General features: G+C 47.6%; 1 protein-coding gene and 1 long non-coding RNA gene across 2 annotated transcripts in view; both read right to left on the reverse strand.

Annotated features, from left to right (window-relative positions):
- ZPBP (zona pellucida binding protein) overlaps nucleotides 1–21,079 on the reverse strand; it is a 304,665-nt gene that overhangs the window by 275,826 nt on the left and 7,760 nt on the right. The window lies entirely within an intron of this gene.
- LOC115460261 lies at nucleotides 3,224–19,983 on the reverse strand. The gene is made up of 3 exons (XR_003940438.1): nucleotides 19,971–19,983; nucleotides 14,838–14,848; nucleotides 3,224–3,289 (listed from the first exon to the last, which is right to left on the reverse strand). It is a non-coding gene; the product is annotated as an uncharacterized LOC115460261 (long non-coding RNA).

Raw genomic sequence — 21,079 nt, forward strand, 5'->3', positions numbered from 1 at the left:
CACTTTAACATCCTCTTTCAATCTTCAACTGTGCTCCACTACCCCCACTCACCAGAATGGCCACTGTTGTGATTTTATCTTCTTCTCCAACTGCTCACTCTCCAGTTTATGTGCTTCAGCTCCTCCCCTATCATCTGTTAACTTTCACACTTAAACACATCCCCCCCCCCCAGTCCCGTTCAATCTCAACCAATATATTTAGGAATCTTCAGGTTCTTGACCCTTCTACTCTGTCTTCCAGTGTTTCAAATCTCAAACACTATGCTATCCAAGTCCGTCAATGAGGCTCTCTCTTCCTATACTACTACTCTCTGCTCTGGAAACTCTCACGCCTCCCATTCTCCGTTCTGTAAGGCGTACCAAATCCCAGCCTTGGCAGACTTCTAGAATCCGCTACCTAGATTCCTGTGCCCAATCTGCTGAACGCCTTTGGCTGAAATCCCATGCCCATGCTGACTTCATACATTTCAAATTCTTGCTGACCTCCTTCCAGTCTGCTCTTTTAGTTGCCAAACAGGACTATTACATCCAGTTGACAAATTCTCTTGGCTCAAACCCTCGACGTCTCTTTGCCACACTGAACTCTCTCCTTAAAGTGCCTTCACCTCCAACCCCCCCTTCACTTTCCCCTCAGACTCTGGCTGAGTACTTTCATGATAAAGTTCACAAGATTAAACTTGAATTCTCAAACAGGTCACCTCCACCTCTCCTTCCCTTAGTCCATTCTCTCAACCCTCCTTCAACCCCTGTCTCCTTTTCTGAAAACTGCACATTTTCTTTCCTCTTCAAAACTGCCTGTTCCTCTGATCCTATTTCTACCCATCTACTTAGCACTCTCTCTCCTACTGTCATCCCTTTTATCTGTCATATCCTCAATCTTTCACTTTCCACTGCATCTGTTCCTGATGCCTTCAAAACATGCCGTAGTCACACCACTCCTTAAAAAACCCTCATTGAACCCTACCTGTCCTTCCAACTATTGCCCCATCTCCCTCCTCCCTTTCCTATCCAAGATACTTGAACGTGCTGTTCACAGTCAGTGTCTTGACTTTCATCTCAAGCTTTTCTTGATCCACTTTGAACTGGCTTTCAACCTCTTCATTCAACTAAAACAGTGCTTGCTAAAGTCTCCAATGACTTGTTCCCGGCCAGATCCAAAGGTCTCTATGCTATCCTCATCCTTCTCAATCTATCTGCTGCTTTTGACACTGTTGATCACCGCCTACTCCTTGGTATGCAGTCCTCACTTGGATTTCAGGGCTCTGTTCTTTCCTGGTTTTCTTCTTATCTCTCCCATCGTATTTTTAGTGTATACTCTGGTAGATCCTCCTCCACTTCTATCCCACTATCAGTTGGTGTCCTGGGATCTCTTTTCTTCCCTTGGTACTCTAATCTCATCCTATGGTTTTCAGTATCACCATTATGCTGATGACTCCCAGATCTACCTCTCCATACCAGAAATCTCAGCAGGAATCCAGGCCAAAGTATCAGCCTGCCTGTCTGATGTTGCTGCATGAATGTCTCACCACCATCTGAAACTAAACATGACCAAGACTGAGCTTCTTACCTTTACCCCTAAACCAACATCTCCCCCAATTCTCTATCTCTGTGGATAACACTCTCATTCTCCCTGTCTCATCAGCTTGTAATCTTGGGGTCAACTTCGACTCTTCTCTCTCTTTCTCTGCACATATTCAACAGACTGCTAAAACTTGTTGTTTCTTTCTCTATAATATTACCAAAATTTGTCCTTTCCTTTCTGAGCACACTACAAGAACCCTTACCCACATCACCTCTCACTTAGACTATTCCAACTTGCTTCTCACAGGTCTCCAACTAAGCCATCTCTCTCCCCTTCAATCTGTTCAAAATTCTGCTACACGACTTATATTACGCCAGTGTCACTATGCTCATATTAGCCCTCATCAAGTCACTTCATTGGCTCCCTAACCGTTTCCACATACAGTTGAAACGCCTCATTGACTTACAAGTGCATTCACTCTGCAGCTCCTCAGTACCTCTCCACTCTTCCCCAGGAACTCTGTTCACTGGGTTAATCTCTCTTATCTGCACCCTTCTCCACTGCTAACTCCAGACTCCATTCCTTTTATCTCACTGCACCATATGCCTGAAATAGACTTTCTGAGCCGGTACGTCAAGCTCCATCTCTGGCCATCTTCAAATCTACAGTGTAGTAAATTTAAAACAAATCGGAGAAAAGGTTTCTTCACCCAACGCATAATTAAACTCTGGAATCCGTTGCCGAAGAACGTGGTGAAGGCGGTTAGCTTAGCAGAGTTTAAAAAAGGGTTAGACGGTTTCCTAAAGAACAAGTCCATAAACCACTACTAAATGGACTTGGAAAAAATCCACAACTCCAGGAATAACATGTATAGAATGTTTTCGTACGTTTGGGAAGCTTGCCAGGTGCCCTTGGCCTGGATTGGCCGCTGTCGTGGACAGGATGCTGGGCTCGATGGACCCTTGGTCTTTTCCCAGTGTGGCATTATTTATGTACTTTTTTATGCTGCTTTTAACTCCTAACCCCTACTCACTTGTTCAGTACCCATGTTTTATCATTCCCACCTTAGTAATTCCCTTATCTTTTATTTATCCTGTTTGCCTGTCCTAATTAGACTGTAAGTTCTGTCGAGCAGGGACTGAGTCTTTATGTCCAGTGTACAGCACTGCGTACGTCTAGTAGCGCTATAGAAATGATAAGTAGTAGTAGTAAAAATTGCATGCACAAATATGGGTGCGCACACAGTTTAATTGAACGAGCTAATTAGCACCGATAATTAGCTTAACAAGCAATTACTGGCACTAATTAGGTTTAATTAGAATATATGTGCCTAAATTTTACATGTGCGTTCAAAAAGGGGGTGCAGAAATGGGAGGGTCATGGGCTGAATGGGGGCATGCCTAAAATTAACATACATAGTTATAGAATAATGGGGAAACGCTTCACGTTTCAGTTGGTGCAAGGTGGACTCTGGTCCTGGGGAACTGAGGTCGATTCCCACTTCAGGCACAGCTCCTTGTGACTCTGGGCAAGTCACTTAACCCTCTATTGCCCCAGGTACAAATAAGTACCTGTATATGTAAGCCACATTGAGCCTGCCATGAGTGGGAAAGTGCGGGGTACAAATGTAACTAAAGAAAATATATATATATATATATATATATATATATATATATATATATATATATATATATATATATATATAAAAAGAGGAAAGGTCCCACATAACTTTCCTTCTGAGAAGTTCTTAGAGAAGAGGACATTTCTCTGGTAAGTGAGCATTATTTTGCTTTATGCTTTTGGAACTTAAAGATTGGGGTTTTAAGGAGAAATTGTAAGTTAGTGATAGGCAGAATAAAAATATAAAAAAGCAAACTTTACCACTAATCCCCATAATCTTTTCCCCCTAGTTTTAAAACTTGACCTTTGTACCACAGCATTAACAGATAGCCTCTAGCAGGCACTGCAGGACCTAGTTTAGTCTTGGGGAGGGGGGGAAGAGAGAGAGGAAAAAAGCAAGCATCAAACATATAAACGGCAAGTGACTGACTCACCTGCAAATGCGCAGTAGAGACTTCCCTCTTCGTCCAGCCCTCGCGTCAAGACGTGATGATGTCAGAGGGCGGGAACAGAGATGGAAACAGAGTCAGAGTCACTGTCGGACGCTGCCGCCTGGAAACGAATATCGCGCGCACCAACCTCCACCCTCCCCCCCATCCCCGCCGCCGCTCCCGCCCTCCTCCGCATCGGGCCCCCTGCACTTACCTGACAGTGCCTCTCACCTCCGCGTGGAAGCGCTGCAGGCAGCAGCAAAGCGATCTGCTGCTGCCTGCAGCACTTTCACACGGAGGTGAGAGGCGCTGTCAGGTCAGTGCAGGGGGCCCCAGCATGGAGGGGGGAGGGAGCGGCGGCGAGGAGGGTAGCTGGAAATCGCGCCCTTTTTTACGGGCTTAACGGCTAGTTATTAACTAGTTTCCACAGTGTACAACCCTTTTTCTATAGTTTTAAACTGAAACTTTTTCTACAGGTAAAAGCTTAACAACCAAAGAACTTTAAAAGGACAGTTATTTTCTGTTCTTTGGTTGCTGGAGAGGTAGCACTGCCACTGACCTCAATTAGGTGTTAATTAAAGTGTTAGGAAGTAGAATATTTGCAGAGGTTACTAAAAGCAACCTGATTACTGTCCGGCTTATTTTCGAATGAGAAAATCGGGAGATGTGCGGCCATCTCCTGAAGCTGGCAAAATCGGTATATCGAAAGCCAATTTTGGCCGGCTTCAACTGCTTTCCGTCGCAGGGCCGGCCAAAGTTAAAGGGGGCGTTTCGGCAGTGTATGGAAGGTGGAACGGGGGCGTGGTTACGAGATGGCTGGCTTCGGCCGATAATGGAAAAAAGAAGGCCGACTGACGAGCACTTGGCCGGCTTTACTTGGTCCATTTATTTTTAGGACCCAGCCTCCAAAAAGTGCCCCAAATGATAAGATGACCACCGGAGGGAATCAGGAATGACCTCCCCTTACTCCCCCAGTGGTCACCAACTCCCTCCCACCCAAAAAAAAATTAAAATTCATTTTTTTGCCAGCCTCTACGCCAGCCTGAAAGGTCATACCCAGCTCCATGACAGCAGTATGCAGGTCCCTGGAGCAGTTTTTAGTGGGTGCAGTGCACTTTAGGCAGGAATGTAGCAAATCAAGGGTTCGGATATTGTTTAAAGATTGTTTATTCACACATCAATAGGCACACACATATTACATAACACTCATGCAGTATACATACATCACCACAGGATTGTAGCCTTCATCTGAGCCGTAACAGCAATCAGGGAAGCACCGATGACCGCCCAGAGATTCTGCGGGACAATTCCACACTGGATAGAGGCGTCCCTCAAACCAGGTACAGAGCTTCTGTTTCAGCCAGGGCCTCCCCTCTTTTTATAACAGCTCACAAACAAGTGTGCCTGGAACAGAACAATGAGTGGCCAATCTATATTCCTCTCTCCCAGGCACCCTCTGATGAAAACACCAGCCTTTGGACTTGTTTCTCAGCACAGTCCTGTAGTGAGTTACCCACCGCAACGGAGCATTGTGGTAGCAACCTGTCAAACAAATATTCTGGTAGCAACAGGTCAAAACAAACATTCTACATGTCAGAAAACAAATATTCTGGGTCAGTATAAGTATCATATCATAAGTATTATACTCCAACACATTCCACCTCTTGATACCTATGCTGACACAGAAGTATACATGGTATTATGGACCGCTCCTGCTGGAGGGTGCCAAATTTTACATGTAAGAATACAATTCCATACCACCAAAGCAATACTAAGTAATAACAGAGGAGCATGGAAGAAACTATACATATAGATTGTGGAGGTGCTTATCTGTATATCCGGGAAAAAAAAATATTTAGCACCCTTCCACCAAAATGCTGATATATTACTATAACATTGGCTAACCACCATATTCCCTAAAAATGGATTATGTTGTACAGTCGAGCTATTAGCTATGGTAACGCATACCATCTGAGTGGATCTCTCTATAAACATTTCATAATTTTTGGGGTACACCGTGAAGGTACATTCACCAAAACGAGGTGATAAGCATGGTTCATATAAAGGTGTTTGTAAAGGACAAATTAATCTATTTAAACTAAAAATACAATATGATAGATCGTACGTACCATTATACCTAGTGATAAACTGTCCCTTTACATGTGGACTCCAAAACTGTAATTGTGCATTCTGTTGAACAATAATAGGTAAATTATAATATTTACATACAATCTGTGTATTCTGAATTGCATAAACATGCAGTTCTCCAGTACAATAGTGCATATTGCAGACTGTAAGACTATTCTGAGGTACCAACCAAACCTCTCCACGCCAATACTTACCAAACAGGGTTTGCAAATGGGTATGCATCCCCATCTGCAAAGCCATCTGAAAATTATCTCTCTGTTGAATAGCATATAGTACCTCCAAGGTACACCATGTGTAATTCAAAGCCTTTGTGACATTCGTCCATGAATCATTTTGAAACAAAGTCCTGCTGAAATAAACGATTATGTCCTTCCATTGCTGGCATCCAATTTGCTAAAATATTCAATTCTTCGTATAAGTCCTTCCCTAAATAATGTAATTTGTTATACAAAGTATCAGTGTCTACAGTATTTAACACTCCCAACCCAGTACCAACAGTTCCTAAAATGGTATCATACCAAGCCCTCCGATACAGTGTACAATGTGGCATCTTAGGGAAAGTGATGTTATATGTTAAGATCATGCGCTGATGCTTCATTGACATGTTTTTACAAGTTTGTGATAGACACATTACGCGGGAAGATTCAGTTCCTGTTTCCAGAAAACATGCAAGAAGTCCATCCAGGTACTTCGGTTAGTAATTGGGGTGGCATTTGCGAACACCCATTCCCTGGTTCGATTTATCACTATTAAATCTTTCTTGCACATATTACAACCCTTTAAAAATAATAGCTTTTGTGTCCTGTTCCAATGAATCCATTGTTGATTTCGGAAGCCAGCTGCAGCTCGCTGTACACACCCTGTCCAGTGTGTATTATTCCAGATAGTCAAATTGAGGGTGACATTAGTTACCAACAACACAGGACCCTGCACCTTCCACAGTGAGCTATTGTCAACACTAACATTCATAATAAGGCAGCTGGTAGTACAAGTGTAGTTATCTTGAGTCAGCGTCTTGTTCTCCGAATTCTTCCACCAATAGCGGACCACGTTCGTTTGGTTGAAGATTTCCGTCACCGGTGTCTGGGTATACACTAGTGGGTAACCATCCAAAAGGAGTAGGACGACGTACTACAAAGGATAAACAAGCATGTTATTCTCGCAAATAACAACGATCTATGGGAACATTATGCAACTGTGAATCACCAGGCTTAACAATAGCCATTGTGCCATCTTGTCCTCTGGCCACCACCTCAGCTGGCATAGGAGGCTGAGCTCCAGTAGGGTCCTTAACCCCAAACCTTCCGTCCAAGTTGCAAATCAGTGGATCCCAAACCAGCCACTCCGCGAGTAGTGGATCGTGCAGGTGGCAAAATCTTTTGTGGTGTGGTGGTATTGATATTAATATCACTACTTGAGCAATACGGTCTCCTGGATTGATATTAAATACTTCTGCAGAACCATTATACAGTAGAACCTGTATCTCCCCTTGATAATCTGCATCAATGACACCACCAAGGACAGTTAAACCAAGCATAGCAAGACTAGAGCGGGAACAAAGCTGACCATAACAATCATCAGGAATCTGCAATCCTAACCCAGCGTAAATGCGGGTGATAGAACCTGAGGAACAAGTATAGGAGTACAGAGTACTAAGATCACAACCCGCTGCACCACTGGAGTGACGGAGGAGGGGCGGGGTCTGTTCATGCAAAGGCCAATAGGCACATTGAGACACTGAGGCCATAGTGATGGTCAAATGAGGTGTGAGCATGCGCATCAAGGGGGTTTCATCAGGACCCACTGGACGGTTATTAAGGAGCTGTAGGGCATCATGGAGGTATGACATCCAGCCTTGTAAAGTACGAGTAGGTGTCAATTTGCGTATACTCTGCTTGAGTAAACCATTCATACGCTCTAATCCAGCTGCCTGAGAATAATAAGGAATGTGATAAATCCATTCAATGTTATACTCAGTACAAAAACTGGTGAGCAATTTATTTTTAAAGTGAGTACCATTGTCTGACTGAACTTGCAATGGCACTCCATAGTAGCGAATGATGAGGTTCAATAAAACAACAGTATTCTGTGCAGTTGCCCTGTGACAGGGATGTACAACCAGGAAACCTGAAAAGGTATCAACAGCAACACAGACATATTGGCATCCTTTAGACAAAGGTAAAGGGCCAATGTAATCAATCTGCCAGATTTGACCAGGCAACTTTCCGCGGGCCAAATGACCTCACACTGAATGGGGTACCGGACATTTAGTCAAATGTTGGCAGATTGGACAATGTGCAATAATATCTTTAATGAGGGAAGTGGTGAGTGCTAACCCACGCTGTCGTGCCCAATGCAGTGTGGCTTGTTCGCCCATATGTCCACTTTTTTGGTGTGCCCATGTCGCCAAACCTGAGCAATTTTCCGGTTCGTCCAAGGTTTCCACCTTGAGAGGTGAAATTTTGCTTTGTTCATCAGCCACTGCGTTGTAAAGGCGTTCTAGATTATCACCCTTGCAATGAGCATCTAATTGAAAAACAGTAACGTTAGTAGTCTGTACATAATTCCAAATGTCTTACCACAATTCTGTACCCCATAAAAATTTTTTTTATTAATTTTCCAGTTCTAATGGCACCCGAGTCTTTTGTTTCTGCCAAAAGGCTCCAATTAGCATAATCTTCAGTTACTGAGACACTTAGCTCTACCTCTCCTGTCTGCACTGGCTACAAATCTAAGGCAGTTTGATTGCTTGCTGTGCTTCTTCAAAAGCTTGTTGTTATTTTTCTCCCCTCTCAAAATTATATTTTTTCCTAGTCACTTTATATAATGGTGCTAAAATTTGCCCCAGGTGGGGTATGTGTTGTCTCCAAAAGCCAAATAATCCTATAAAACGTTATGCCTCCTTTTTATTACAAGGAGGAACAAATTCCAAAATGTTCTGTTTAGCTTTTGGCAAAATTTCCCTCAGACCATTATGCCACTGAATGCCTAGAAATTTCACTGTTTGGGATGGTCCTTGTATCTTATCAGGATTTATTTCCCATCCTTTTTTTTTTCCTTTAAATGTAAAATTCACAACTCCAACTGAGTCTGAACATCCTCCTGTGTTTTCCCTTGAATTATAATATCATCAATATACTACTACTTAACACTTCTAAAGCGCTACAAGGCATACGCAGCGCTGTACACCATACATGAAAAGATGGTCCCTGCTCGAAGAGCTTACAGTCTAAATAATGCACAATTTGCATATGATCAGCTAGAGGAAACTCATCTAAATGATCTGCCACCGTCCGGTGACAGATAGTGGGGCTATGAACTCAGCCCTGTGGTAGTTTTAATAACCCCCTTCTCCATTAACTCTTTTATAGTTTTACTGATTTCAAGGTGCCCCCCTGATATTCTATACTGTTTTAAATGAATAGTTCGTGTGGCTGGGGGAATCTCTATTGGGGTCATTTTCACCTTTCCCATAGTAATTGAACGAAATTAGATGTAAAGTTTAACTCCAAATTGATATCTCCCATCTTGTATTGTTAATGTCAATCCTTTTAATATATCTATACCCAGTATATACTCAGGCACAGGTACAATAATAACTTAGTATTCCCTTTTAGGTAAATTTCCAATTTTTAATTCCACCCAGGTCTGTACAGCTTCAATTTGTTTTCCACCCAACCCGGTCATGACAGCTCTCTGACCCTTAAATTTACGTGGATTCCCATATAATCAAGTGGCCCCAGCTCCAGTATCCACTAGTGCATGCACTTTTTGACAGGACCTATTTTTCCAACAAATTTCTATATTTACATGGGGCTGCAAATCTAAATGCGCCAAGTGGGTGGAAGCCTGGTCATTCTGTCAATCATATTTTCCTGCTTTTTTAAGATACTGCACTTCTGTCCAGGGATACAAATCCTCATAACCCTGCCATTCCTCTTGCTCTTGTGGGGGCACGCTAGCACTAACACTAACACTAGGGTTCCAGCCTCAGGGGGAGAATGGGCTGATTTGTCAGCATTTACCCGAGCTTGCTGACTGCGTACTACTTTGCCCCCATTTAATCCCCGCTTTTAGCTTTCCCTTTCTGCTTTTTTACTTTATACTGTGCCACCCTTACTGTGGCATGCTCTGCAACCCTCTGGTACCCTGTACACTTATCCAGCATCAACTTTCCCTGACATTGTGCCATTACCGAATCACTTTTTACTGTCCACATTTCTGTCTGTGCTTCCAGTAGTTGCTGCTGGAGAAGTACATTTTGTTGATGCACCAGACGACATGCCGACAATAAAATCCACCCACGTCGACTTATTGAGCGCAACTCCTTGCCTTTAATTACAGGGGCTTTCAGTGGACATTGCAACACTTCCTCACACTTTCCCTCTCCTAGGCAAACATCCCAATTCTCACTTAAACCCGTATCAGTAGCCCATTCAGTTGCCAATGCCTGATAGGGATACTTATCCCACCCCGGGATACTAAATAACTGAGGTAACTGTGCCTGCACAGTGTCCTCTGATATCCCAGCACCAATACAGTTATGGTTCTGTTTCTTCCCTTTCCAAAACATGTTTGTTTGGGGTTTTTTTAACAATCCGCAAAATCCTGCTCACAGCACCAAATGTAGCAAATCAAGGGTTTGGATATTGCTTTAAAGATTGTTTATTCACACATCAATAGGCACACACATATTACATAACACTCATGCAGTATACATACATCACCACAGGATTGTAGCCTTCATCTGAGCCGTAACAACAATCACGGAAGCACCGATGACCGCCCAGAGATTCTGCTGGACAATTCCACACTGGATAGAGGCGTCCCTCAAACCAGGTACAGAGCTTCTGTTTCAGCCAGGGCCTCCCCTCTTTTTATAACAGCTCACAAACAAGTGTGCCTGGAACAGAACAATGAGAGGCCAATCTACATTTCTCTCTCCCAGGCACCCTCTGATGAAAACACCAGCCTTTGGACTTGTTTCTCAGCACAGTCCTGTAGTGAGTTACTCACCGCAACGGAGCGTTGTGGTAGCAACCAGTCAAACAAATATTCTGTTAGCAATAGGTCAAAACAAACATTCTGCATGTCAGAAAACAAATATTCTGGGTCAGCATAAGTATCATATCATAAGTATTATACTCCAACACATGGACCCAGGCCCATCCCCCCCTACCTGTTACACTTGTGGTGGTAAATGGGAGCCCTCCAACCCCCCCCCCCCTCCCACACACACAAAACCCACTGTACCCACATGTAGGTGCTCCCCTTCATCCCTAAGGGCTATGGTAGTGGTGTACAGTTGTGGGGAGTGGGTTTGGGGGGGATTTGGGGGGCTCAGCACACAGGGTAAGGGAGGTATGCACCTGGGAGCTATTTTTGAAGTCCACTGCAGTGCCCCCTAGGGTGCCCGGTTTGTGTCCTGGCATGTGAGGGGGACCAGTGCACTACAAATGCTGGCTCCTCCCACGACCAAATGCCTTGGATTTGGCCGGGTTTGAGATGGCCGCCATTAGTTTCCATTATCGCTGAAAACCAATGCCGGCCATCTCTAAAGCCGACCCAAATGTTGAGATTTGGCTGGCTCTGACCGTATTATCGAAACGAAAGATGGCCTGCCATCTTGTTTCGATAATACGGTTGGGACGCCGCTTTATGAGGCCAGCCATGAAGATGGCCGCCCCCATTCAATTATGCCCCTCAAAGTTGGCATGAAAGGGTCTGTTTGAAGCAGTCCCCTTTGATACAAAACTATAACTTTCTTTCTGAGAAGTTCTGAGAGAAGAGGACATTTCTCTAGTAAGTGAACATTATTTTGCTTTCTGATTTTTGAACAAAGATTGGGGTTTAAAGAAGGAATTCTAGGTTAATGATAGGCAGAATAAAAATATAAAAATGCAAACTTTATCAACTAATCTCCATACTCTTTCCCCCCTACTATTAAAACTTGAACCTTGTACCACAGCATTAACTGCTAGCCTCTAGCAGGCACTGCAGGACCTAGTTTAGTCTTCATCCTGCCCACCCTCCCCAACACCCACGCACTCCTAGCACAACTCTTCATTTATAGTCAGCTATTGTAATTAGGATAATAAGCAAGGAGTACTCTTACAGAGTTTTAAATACATTTCAAAATTTTCTAAGAAGAAAACACTAAATAAATCACACGATATACTATATAAACTAAAGACATTTTTATATTAGGCTATTATCCTTACTACCTTAGCAAGTTTTAAATTATTGAAAAAGTAAAAAATACTAAGTTGGAGTCGGCAGTCCAGCAGAAAAAGGAGTGCTATCCAGACTTTGGAACTGAGTGTCACATGTATGATTATCTCCCAGTTGGTGAGCAATTATACGTGTGTGAACGATGGGAAAATTAGGTTCTTACCTTGGTAATTTTCTTTCCTTTATTCATAGCAGATGAATCCATTACGAGTGGGTTGTGTCCATCAACCAGCAGAGGGAGATAGAGAGCACTGAAAAACCATAGTGCCTCATGGCCAGCTAGCTCCATCTGCCTCTTCAGTATTTGAAGCTTCCAAAGCAGTGTTACACCACAAAGCATAATAACATGAACTTTCCTCACAGCGGATGAACGCCCCAAAACTGGAGCTATAATTCAAAGGAGGGAATGAACTCATCCTCCTGTAACTGAACAGAAATCCTGAAGACTGTTTTCCAACTTCTCCCAATGAGGGAACATATGTACAGGAAAAACTGAACATAAAAGTAACATAATGAACCACTGAGGGAGGGTTCATGGATTCATCTGCTATGACTAAAGGAAAGAAAATTACCAAGGTAAGAACCTAATTTTCCCTTCCTTGTCATCAAGCAGATGAATCCATTACGATTGGGATGTATCAAAGCAATCCCTAGATAGGGTGGGAACAAGCCACACCATGCGCCAGCACTTGTGCTCCAAAATGCGCGTCTCTCCTGGCAGCCACATCCAGCCTGCAATGTCGGGCAAACGAGAGCTTAGAAGCCCACGTAGCTGCACTACATATCTCTTAAAGAAAGAGTGCTCCAGTTTCAGACCAAGAAGGCTTCAGGCGGAGGCCGGCCAGATAGCAGATGTGCTGAAAAGATAGCTTCTTTGAGCCAACGGGCTATAGTGGCCTTAGACGCTGGAGACCCTCTGCGCGGACCTGACAAAAGAACAAAAAGATGATCAGAGGTCCTGAAGGCATTTGACATGCACAGATATTGCAACAGAGCCCTTCGCACATCCAGAAGGTGCAACTGCCCATAGGCTTCTGGAAACTCCTCTTTAGAAAAGGAAGGCAGGAAAATAGGCTGGTTTAGGTGAAACGCTGAAACCACCTTAGGCATGAAGGAAGGCACCGTACGTACCATTACTCCAGACTCTGAGAATTGCAGAAATGGGTCTCGACAAGATAGCGCCTGGAGCTCAGATACCCGTCTCGCCGATGTCACGGCCACCAAAAAGACCGTCTTTAAAGTCACATCCTTCTCTGAAGCTCGCTTAAGCGGCTCGAAGGGCGAACACTGAAGGGCCTTTAAAACTAACCCCAGGTTCCAGGCCGGACACGGAGCCCGCACGGGAGGACGGAGCCGAAGCATCCCTCTAAGAAACCGTGTCACATCCGGGCAAGCAGCCAGAGAGAGGCCAGAGACCTTCCCTCGAAAACATGCTAAGGCTGCCACTTGAACACGAAGGGAGTTATAGGCCAAGTCTTTTTGTAAACCATCCTGCAAAAAGTCAAGTATTGGCGAGACAGAAGCCCGCATGGGTGTGATCGCTTTAGAAGCACACCAAGCCTCAAATTGGCGCCAAATCCTGGCATAAGCCACGGAAGTGGAACGCTTGCAGGCCTGTAGGAGAGTGGAAATGACTTTACTGGAATATTCCTGGTCTCTCAATTACACCCTCTCACTAGCCATGCCGTAAGACCAAAGCGGCAGGCGTCCTCCATGGTCACCGGGCCCTGTGACAACAGGTTCAGTACCAGCAGTAACAGCAGGGGATCCTCTACCAGCATCCGCCAGAGGTCCGCATACCACAGCCTTCTGGGCCAATCCGGGGCAATGAGAACCACCTCTCCTTGGTGTAGCCGAATCCGCAGGAGTACTCGCTCTATCAAGGGCCACGGAGGGAACACATACAGGAGGTCCTGACGCCAGGGTTCAGCCAAGGCATCCAACCCTGTCAAACGAGAATCTCTCCGTCTGCTCTAGAAGCACGGGACTTTGGCATTTGTGCTTGACGTCATAAGATCCATTACCGGCTTTCCCCATTTGGCACTTATCTGCAGGAATACTTCGTCTGCAAGTTCCCATTCCGCTGGGTCGATTTGATTCCTGCTCAGATAATCGGCTTGCACATTGCTCTGACCTGCAATATGAGCTGCTGACAGAAACTGCAGATGAAGCTCGGCCCAGTGGCAAATCTGCGCGGCCTACGCAGCTAGTGCTATGCACTGAGTGCCTCCTTGGCGATTTATGTAGGCCACTGTTGTCGTGTTGTCCGACAGAACTCTGACAGCCAATCCTTCCAGGGTCAATTGAAAGGCCAGAAGCGCCTGGAAAATCGCTTTCAACTCCAAGCGATTGATGGACCACTCCAACTCCTCGGGTGTCCAAAGACCCTGGGCATGCCTTCCCCGGCAATGTGCACCCCAGCCCTTCAGGCTGGCATCTGTTACCACCAGGCACCAATCGGGGAGTGCTAGCAGCATTCCTCGCTGCAGCATGCTGTCTGAGAGCCACCACTCCATACTGAGCCAGGCCGCAGGGAGCCACGTGAGTCTGCATTGATAATCCTGAGATATTGGAGACCACCGTTGAAGCAGGGAGTACTGCAGAGGTCTCAGGTACACTCTCGCCCAAGGCACCACTTCCAAAGTGGCCGTCATCGACCCCAACAGCTGGACAATGTCCGAAGCTCGCGGGCGAGGCATCCTCAGGAGCAGATGGACCTGGTTCTGAAGCTTGCACCGCCTTTGCTCGGGTAGGAAGACCATCCCCGAGGCTGTGTCGAACCGAACCCCCAAATATTCTAGAGATTGAGAGGGGGTCAGGTGACTTTTGGCTATATTGACGACCCAGCCCAGAGATTGCAGTACTGAGACCACTCTGGCTGTAACCTGATGACTCTCTTCTGCAGAGTCTGCTCTGATAAGCCAGTCGTCTAGGTACGGGTGAACCCGGATACCCTCTCGCCTGAGAAAAGCAGCTACTACCACCATTACCTTCGAAAAGGTTTGGGGAGCTGTGGCAAGGCCAAAAGGCAAGGCCCGAAACTGGAAATGTTTTCCCATCACCGCAAAACGCAGAAACCTCTGGTGCGGGGGCCAAATTGGTATGTGCAAGAAAGCTTTTTTCGGGTCCAGAGACATGAGAAACTCTCCTGGCTGTACCGCCACTATGACGGAGTGCAGGGTTTCCATGTGAAAATGCCACACGTTCAGAGAAGTGTTGACTTGTTTTAAGTCTAGGATAGGCCAAAAAGACCCTCCTTTTCATAGCACCACGAAGTAAATGGAGTAACGGCCAGAGCCGCATTCAGCGGGAGGCACGGGGGAAACCGCCCCTATATGAATCAAGCTTTTGTAAACAGGCCCGCTGCGCCAGTAGGGAGAGGAAGGATGTCTCCTCCCCAGAATTAATCCAAGCTCCACAAAAGTGCCACCAACCAGATACGTTCAAATATTCTTTTATTTTTGGTTTCCAAGTTACAGACAAAAGCTTCAGTCCAGCCCTGAGTTAGGGCTGCCCCAGGCTGGGCTGTGCTGCCCCTCCCCAGCAATCCAAAGTATCTGCCCTTTCTTGAAGGGCTGCAATAGTCCCCTTTGAAAATACCTCTTTTCAAAGTCCGTATCACCAGCCGTGCTGGCCACTAAGCAGGATTGTTCCCTCCTGTCCAACCAGGGTTTCCAGCTCCAACACAGTCCTTACACCACAATCAGGAGCAGCTGGGGAACCAGGCTTGTAATTCTTCCAGCCCTCTGCCCCCCCCCCCCCCCCCACAGCAAACAGTTCTAATCAAAAACAGGCTTCCTTACAGCAGGTTTATAAATCAAAACATCTTTTAAACACCTAGATTTCCACCTTCAGGTGCTACCTTCTTCAGGGCTCTCCAGCTCCCATTCCATCCTGCTTTCTGCCTCTTGCTCAGCCTCCTTAACCCCCTCCTCCACCCAATCGTCCTCCTGCTTCTCACCCCATCCTTCCCTCTTACAGGTGGGAGGCATGATGTACTGATTACGGAGCCAAGGGAATTGGGCTTCTTCATTCTCCCTCCCTCTTGTGGTCAGAGTTGGTATATAGCCAGCTTGCCTATCCCTAGGGCTCCCCTTTCTAGGATGGGCAATGCATTCTGGGAGACGTAGTTCAGGGTTTTGTTGTTTCATTTTGTACCTCTTGGCTGTAGCCTTGTCACATCTTGCAAGGTCTCCTCTACCGCCACCTGTTTGGCGGCAGAACCGCATCGGGACTCCACAAGCAAGTCTCTTATCGGGGCATTGAATTCTATTCTGTAGCCTTCTCTGATCAGGTCCAAGACCCACTGATCTGAGGTAATCTTGGCCCACTTCTCGAGAAAGAGGGAAAGTCGTCCTCCTATCACAGGAATCGAAGAGGGGACCGGGGCACCATCATTGAGAGGGTCGCCCATGAACTCCAGGTCTTGAGCCTGCTGCTGCGGAACGTTTGTCCGAGCGAAAGGGGTTCCTCTGCTGAAAACAGGCATGCGAAGTGAACCCAGCAGAACGCCCCGGGCGGTACCTTCTAGCTTCACGGAAGCGAGGTCTGTAAGAGGAGGGAACCGCCTGACCCTTGGAAGAAGGCCGCGGCCTATCCTCAGGTAAGCGCTGGGGTTTGGCATCCCCCAGGCCTTTCACAATTTTCTGCAACTCCTCACCAAACAGGAGAAGGCCTTGAAAGGGCAACTTCACCAACCTTTGCTCAGAGGCCATGTCAGCTGCCCAATGCCGTACCCATAGAAGCCGGCGAGCTGCCACCGCTACAGCCATCTGTTTAGCCGAAGCTCTGACCAGATCATAGAGGGTGTCAGCCAAAAATGACAAGGCCGACTGCATCCGCGGTGCCACCTCCATAAGGGGCTCCGCTCCATCTCCAGGCTGTTCCACTGCCTGTTGTAACCAAGCAAGGCAGGCTCGGGCAGCATAGCAGCTGCATGCAGACGCCCGTAAGGATAGGCCTGAAATTTCAAAGGACCATTTCATTGCTGCCTCCAGGCGACGGTCCTGCATGTCCTTCAGGACAACTCCTCCTTCCACTAAGAGGGTAGTTTTCTTTGTCACAGCTGTGACTAGGGCATCCACTTTATGCACGGCTAGGCGCGCCAAATGCTCACTTAAAGGGTATAATTGCCCCATAGCCCTGGCGACTTTCAAAGGCCCCTCGGGGTCAGCCCATTGAGCCGTGATAAGCTCTTGGATGGAGTCATTCAAAGGAAAGGCTCGAGCAGGCTTCTTAGTAATTGCCATCCTCGGATTACCGGAGGAGGTCTCAGTACTCCCAGGGTCTTCTATAGAGAGGACCTGCAAGGCATCAGTAATAAGCGCTGGCAGCTCATCGCGGTGGAAAATCCTCACCACGGAAGGATTATCTGGATCCAGTGGCAATCCTGCACCTTCTTCTGGCTCTCCAGACCATGAAGGCCTGCCAGAGTCCTCACATCCCAACCACGAGGGGGGGGAGGGGGTGCGCCACTCTATGAAGGGGAATCCACTCTTCTGTGTTTATCTTGCGGCCATCTGTCAGGGGAAAACGCGCCTGACTGTAATCCAAGGCCAGAATCCACTGGAGGGGATACAGAAAGCAGGGCCGCAGAGGACCACTGCGGAAGAGCTCTTTTTAACATGTATGCATTATGCAGCAATAAAACAAATTCAGGGGAAAATGGCTCACCCTGGCCTCCTGGTTCCAGTCCGGGGGAAACAGCTCTTTTATTAGCCTCTACACGAGGCACCCCTCCAGGCTCAAACTCCTCCGCCTCAGCGGGGGTCGCGCCATGCTGTTCCAAAATGGCACCCACTGCCAGCTCCACGGAGCGGGAAGGAACATCGCTCGCCATGCTCGGGCCGGTTCTACTGTCTGAAAAGCACGCCTTACAGAGCCCCGCTGCAGATTTGCGCTTGCCACAAATGGAACAGCGCTTAACTTTCTCAGCAGCCATCGCCGAAAGCGGCGGAAATTCAAACTGGCAGATTCGCGCCAAAATCGTCCCGAATGCGGGCCCTCCCCGGAGGAGCTACAAAATGCTCTTACCTCACCAGACCGAGTCTCTGAGCTCCGGTCACACTGCACAATCAGAAGAAAACCTCTTTTCTGGGATCGCAGCACCAAAGCGCGACACAACTTTTTTTTTTTTTTTTTTTAACGCTGTGAGGAAAGTTTGAGGCAACAGCGAAAGGTAAAATTATGTATAATCATACCTGATAATTTTCTTTCCATTAATCATAGCTGATCAATCCATAGACTGGTGGGTTGTGTCCATCTACCAGCAGGTGGAGATAGAGAGCAAACTTTTGCCTCCCTATATGTGGTCATGTGCTGCCGGAAACTCCTCAGTATGTCGATATCAAAGCTCCATCCGCAGGACTCAGCACTTAGAGAATTACACCCACGAAGGGACACTCTGCCCAGCTCACCACCGCCGAAACGGGGGAGGGGAAATAACCCAGCTCATCCCCACACAAGTGGGGGAGGGGAATCCGTCCAGCTCATCCCCGCGGAGCGGGGGAGGGACACCACACCCGCCGATGCGGGGGGATCTGGCTTATCCTGCAACCGCAACCGCGGGAGGAGCTGACTGACCCTAACACCGCCGAAGCGGGAGGGGTACAAAGCTGCCCTACAGCCGCACGAAGCGGGAGGGAGTGCCGGCAGAATTTTAAGTCTCAATCCAGCCCCGTAAAACGGAGGGGAGAGGAATGCAGCAGCTCACTGTAACACAAACTCGTCTTAACTCTTGAAGAATCCAAGTGAAAAAAACTTGAACACGAAGTCTTTCTGAAGTAACTGAAGACTAAACTTGAACCTGAAATGCAACCAGAATAAAAACAGTACAGATATCTGGGAGGGGCTATGGATTGATCAGTTATGATTAATGGAAAGAAAATTATCAGGTATGATTATACATAATTTTACCTTCCATATCATCAAGCTGATCAATCCATAGACTGGTGGGATGTACCGAAGCAGTACTCACCCAGGGCGGGACATTGAAATCCCTGACCTCAACACTGAAGCTCCAAACCGGGCCTCCGCCCGTGCAGCCACAGTCAAACGGTAATGCTTGGAGAATGTATGAGCCGAAGCCCAAGTTGCCGCCTTGCATATCTCTTCCAAGGAGACGGATCCGGCCTCTGCCATCGAGGCCGCCTGAGCTCTCGTGGAGTGAGCCTTCAGCTGGATAGGCGGCACCTTCCCCGCGGCCACATAAGCCGCTGCAATGGCTTCCTTGACCCATCTTGCCACTGTAGGCTTAGCAGCCTGCAGACCCTTACGAGGACCTGCAAACAGGACAAACAGATGATCCGATTTCCGGAAATCATTGGTCACTTCCAAGTATCTGATGATGACTCGTCTCACATCCAGATATTTAAGAGCAGAGTACTCCTCTGGGTAGTCCTCCCTACGAAAGGAAGGGAGACAGAGCTGCTGATTCACATGGAAGCAAGAAACAATCTTGGGCAGAAAGGAAGGCACTGTGCGAATAGTCACTCCTGCCTCAGTGAAGTGCAGAAAAGGCTCTCGACATGAGAGCGCCTGGAGCTCGGAAACTCTTCTGGCTGAAGTGATAGCCACCAAAAAGACTGCTTTCAACGTCAGGTCTTTCAGAGATGCCCTAGACAAGGGTTCAAAAGGCGGCTTCTGCAATGCTCTTAGCACCAGGTTGAGATTCCACGCAGGCACCACTGAGTGCAGAGGAGGGCGCAGGTGATTAACTCCCTTGAGAAAGCGCACCACATCTGGCTGTGAAGCCAGGGAAGCACCCTTCAGGCGGCCCCTGAAGCAAGCCAGAGCCGCTACCTGAACTTTAAGGGAACTGAGCGACAGGCCTTTCTCCAGACCTTCTTGCAGGAACGCCAACACTGAAGAAATTGGAGCAGTGAAGGGAGAAAGAGAGCCTGCTTCACACCACGCTGCAAAGATACGCCAAACCCTGGCATAAGCAGTAGAAGTAGAGCGCTTCCTCGCTCTCAGCATAGTGGCGATGACCTTGTCTGAGAAGCCCTTCTTCCTCAGACGCTGCCGCTCAATAGCCAGGCCGTAAGACCAAAGGGGGAGGGATCCTCCATCACCACGGGACCCTGATGTAACAGGCCCTGCTCCACTGGCAGCCGCAGAGGATCGTCGACTGAGAGCCTGATCAAGTCCGCATACCAGGGACGCCTGGGCCAATCCGGACCCACCAGGGTTACCCTGCCGGGATGCTTTGCCACCCGGTCTAGCACCCTGCCCAACATGGGCCAGGGCGGGAACACATAGAGAAGCTCTTGTGTCGGCCACTGTTGGAGAAGAGCATCTACTCCCAGGGATCGAGGGTCCCGTCCTCTGCTGAAAAAGCGCGGCACTTGGCAATTGGCCGATGACGCCATCAGATCTAGGCTCGGCTGGCCCCAGCGCTTCGTGAAGTCCAAGAACGCCTGAGCAGATAGCTGCCACTCTCCGGGCTCCAAGGTATGGCGACTGAGAAAGTCCGCCTTGACATTCATGACTCCGGCAATGTGGGCCGCTGAAAGCTGCTCCAGGTTCGCTTCCGCCCACTGGCAAAGATTCATAGCCTCCTTGGCTAGAGGGGCGCTCTTGGTACCTCCCTGGCGGTTGACATAGGCCACAGCCGTGGCATTGTCCGACAGGACCCGTACAGGCTTCAACACCAGTACCGGGATGAACTCCAAAAGCGCCAACCGAATGGCTCTGAGTTCCAGGAGGTTGATAGACCACTTTGCCTCTGCAGGAGACCAGAGCCCCTGCGCTGTCCTTCCCAAGCAGTGGGCTCCCCAGCCCGACAACGAGGCGTCCGTCGTGACGACAATCCACTCTGGGGTCACCAGAGGCATTCCCGCAGACAACTTGTCTGTCTGCATCCACCAGCTCAGCGCCTTGCGCACTGCTGGGTCCAAGGGAAGGCGCACAGCATAATCCTCCGACATCGGAGTCCAGCGCTGCAGCAAAGAGTGTTGAAGTGGTCTCATATGAGCCCTGGCCCAGGGCACAACTTCCATCGTGGCCGTCATAGAGCCCAACAGCTGCACATAGTCCCAAGCCCGAAGGGGAGAGGCTACTAGGAACTGGTCCACCTGAGCCTGAAGTTTGACAATCCGATTGTCTGGCAGGAACACTCTGCCCACTT

Source organism: Microcaecilia unicolor, chromosome 1 (assembly GCF_901765095.1).
Source record: "Microcaecilia unicolor chromosome 1, aMicUni1.1, whole genome shotgun sequence".
In the NCBI taxonomy this organism is placed as follows: Eukaryota; Metazoa; Chordata; class Amphibia; order Gymnophiona; family Siphonopidae; genus Microcaecilia; species Microcaecilia unicolor.